This window comes from Varanus komodoensis, unplaced genomic scaffold (assembly GCF_004798865.1).
Source record: "Varanus komodoensis strain SLA01 unplaced genomic scaffold, ASM479886v1 scaffold59_1, whole genome shotgun sequence".
NCBI classification, from domain to species: Eukaryota; Metazoa; Chordata; class Lepidosauria; order Squamata; family Varanidae; genus Varanus; species Varanus komodoensis.
Window position 1 is genome coordinate 3,438,508 of NW_025336221.1, and position 3,588 is coordinate 3,442,095.

Below are 3,588 nucleotides of genomic sequence, written 5' to 3' on the forward strand. Positions count from 1 at the left end.
AAGCAGATTTTTTCTTGGCCTTCTGGTTGAAACCAGGACCTTCTGCATGCTTTACCACGAAGCTAAGTGTCATTCAACAAACTGCCTAGGACAAATGAGACCCATTGTGATGTGGAAGTCAAAGTGTTGGACTGAGGATCTTAGAGATCCTGCTTCCAGACCCTGCTCAGCTATGGGTATGGAATGGGCTTCCATGGGAGGTGGCTGTAGCCCCATCAGTGAGGGTGTTTAAGGATAGGCTGGACATGCACATGGAAGGCATGTCATAAGCAAAGCCAGCTGGAACCGGGGGTCAGACTAGATGGCCCAGGGATCCCCTTCTGACTCTGTTTCTATGTTTCTATGAAACACTCTGGGCCAGTCATTCACTCTTACCCTAAGCTACCTCACAAGGTTGCTGTGAGGACAACATCAAGCTGAGGAAAAAAGAGGTGAGATAGAGACACATGAGGAAAAAAGGTGAGATAGAAATGTAATGTTGTAATAGTAAACATTACAAAAAAAATTAGTAAAAATAATAATAAATGTGGACACGGTCAAATGGGAGGTTGAATGTATAACAAGAAAGAAACTGAATTATTTTGGCCTGGTTTATTTCAGAGAGAATAGCAAAGATCATGAGAGTGTGCAGTATAGAACAGTATAGAAAAACCTTAAATAAATAAATAACCACATTATGTAGCTAGAATTGCTCCTTGGACTCATAATTAGAATGGTTAAAAATAATAATGTTTGAAAGGATGTATTTGCCTTTTTGATGCAGGTTTAGGGACAGGTTTTAATCTGTATTGGTTATTATATGAAACCAAGATGTTATAGTTATTCCACATTGATTAAGAAGGAATTTGAAGATTAAGTTGGAATTTAAACTATGTAAACATACTCCTGCCATGCTGCTATCCTGTGTCACTATAACTCCTTCATCTTACTAACACAACAGAGTCTAGAGACAAATTAAATTATATATTCTACTTTTGACCATAGAGATAATTGAGAAACACCCCCGCCCCCTTACAGTGAGACCCCATGTGCGCTATACCAGAAGCAATCGGCACTGTGCTCAAAAGGGGCTCCCCGTATCAAATGGGTCATAGTGTTGCAACCTCTGTCTCAGGCTGCAGTATTTTGGGAGTCTTTTAAAAGACTGCAAGGGCAATACTGTAACTTAGACAAAGCACTGGGAGAGAACCTCCTTCAGATCACACAGGATCATGCTTTAGGAGTGTGTTTAGCATGAGTCCACACATCAGTTTTACAACTGGGTATAAGTAAAGCTGAAACCTTGTTGAAAAGCAGATAATTTCTGGTGATTTCTCTCTCTCTCTTTTTAAAGAGTGGCCAGTTTGAAGAAAACAGTGTGTAAACTACAAATAATGAGTCAGTCCAGTTGTTTTCTTGTGTCTTTTTGATCACTGCTGCATGTAGGCTGTGGAGTGTCAAGGGCCTGGTCTTTTGGTGGTGGGGGACCAAACTACGGCCCCTCTTTGCTCAAATAAATGTACCTATGACCCTAACCATGCCCAAGTTGTACAGCAGAGATCAGATGTGAAACTAACCGTTTTTGTTACTACAGGTCCTTCAAAGACCACTTAACCGTTTACCAACACTGCAGCTGTTGATCGCATGCAGGTAGCCACCTGGGTTAAAAGGGCTATGAATGCTGCTGACCTACAATGAGGAGAATCACGGCTTGCTTCTGCAGATTTCTGCTCAGGGGCATGCCATGTTTCCCTCTGCACCTGCCAAGACAATGCAGATGAGCAGCTTAAATGCACACCATACTGGTCACCACTTGGCAAGGGGTTGTCTTGTCTGAATGCACCTCTGGTCTGATTAGAAAGGGAAAAGACCCATGCAAGCGTAACACAGGAAGTCTCTTGACTACTAAAGGAGAGAGCGCGCGCGCACGGCTGTTTAGGGTTTACAGAGATCGCTCTGAATGGAACAGCTTCCCCTTGAGACTGTGCAGCAGTAATTTTTTTTTTAAAGCGAATTAGAACGAGTCGTTCAGTGAAAAGACGTGCACAAAATCGCCTCGTTTAAACAAGCAAACGGACGAGCAGGGCGTGTGTGTGAGGGCTTGACACCCAACTTCCCTTGCCACTTTCGCTCCGGCTCCCCCAGCAAAGCCTGCGCGCGTGTGCGTGTGCGTGCGCGCGTGTGCGTGTGCGGGCGGGGGGGGGGGCTGCCTCCGGCGTGGCTCGGTCCGCTGCCCTCGGCCTCCTTTCTGCTGCCGCTGGCTCCCAGGCCACGGCTCCGGCTCGCCTCCACCCTCGGCCATTCCGCCCATCTCATTAATAGGCGTCTCACCTGGCCAGCTCCCCCTGCCACGCTCCTTTGACCCCGCCGGCTTTGACTGCGCCCAGCGGAGCGGGGAGGGCGCGGTGGGGGCAGGGGTGACGCTCGCTCGGGGCAGAGGCGAGGGGTCTCCGGCGAGGCAGGCGGCCGATGAACCCTGGGGCGGAGGGTGCCGCGCTCGCCCCTCGCGCTCCACCCATGAGCCAGGCAGCCCCTGCCCGGCCGGCTCGCTCAGCCCCTGCCCTTTGATCAGACCACGGAAACAACAGCCCCGCACGTGGCGCTGGGTTGGCGCCGCGCTCGGGACCTGCCAAAAAGCGCCCCCCCCCCCCGCGCACGCCCCTCGTTAGCGGGCGAGGCGATTGTAACTTGTGAAAGGAACGAGAGAGGCAGGCAGGCAGGCGGGCGGGAGGCACTCCGGCATGCAAAGCAAGGAGCTGCGGCGCATTCACGCAAAAGGGCAGCGGAGGGTTATGGAGTGGGTGACAGCTGCAACGCCAGAGCGGGGAGAAAGAAAGGCAGGAGGGAAACTGCTAGCTTGGCAGAAAACGGAGCGGTCCTTTCCCCCCTTTGCAGCGGCGCGCGTGTCTTGCTGCGCCGGCGTGGGAGGGGGCACCTGGGGACTGTCAGCGCGGGCAGGAGCGGCAGAGAAAGGAGAGCTCTTGAAACGGTCGCATCGACCGGGGATCTGGGCTGCGCGGGGCACTTAGAAACTGTCAAATGGCCCAGAAGGAGAAGCAAAGGCAGGCTTAGGAGCGCCGTCCACGTTTGGAAAGGGGCTTTGAGCTGCCTCGAGGCGCCAAGTCGCGCGAGCGAGGGACGACCAACGCGCCAGGTGGATCGGAACCAGAGGGCGGCGGGCGGGCGGGATGGTGGCGGCGGGAAGGAAGGGAGAGAACCGCAGCGGTGCTGCTTCCCCCTCAAGCGCCAGGACGGCTAAAACTGCAGTCTTTAACCCCGAGGCAGCCTGGCCTCAGCCTTCCTCGGCCTCACGCCGAATCTCGAAGGCGCACGAGCCCCCTCCTCATTTCTTGCTGCAAGCACCCCTCCCTCCCCTCCCCTCCCCTCCCCTCCGAGAGGCATGATTAAAACAACACCAGTCCGCCACGAGAAGAGGTAACAAGAGGGGGAAGCCGGTGGGCTTGGAAAGGGGACTTTGTTTCTTTAAGGGGCTGTCAGATGCCTCCTCCCCACGCCCCCCACCCAGCCCCCCCCGCCGCCCCCTCCCCTGCTTGTTTCAAAGAGAGCTGCCAGCGTTTAAAAGGTTTGACACAGAGACGAGCGGGGCTG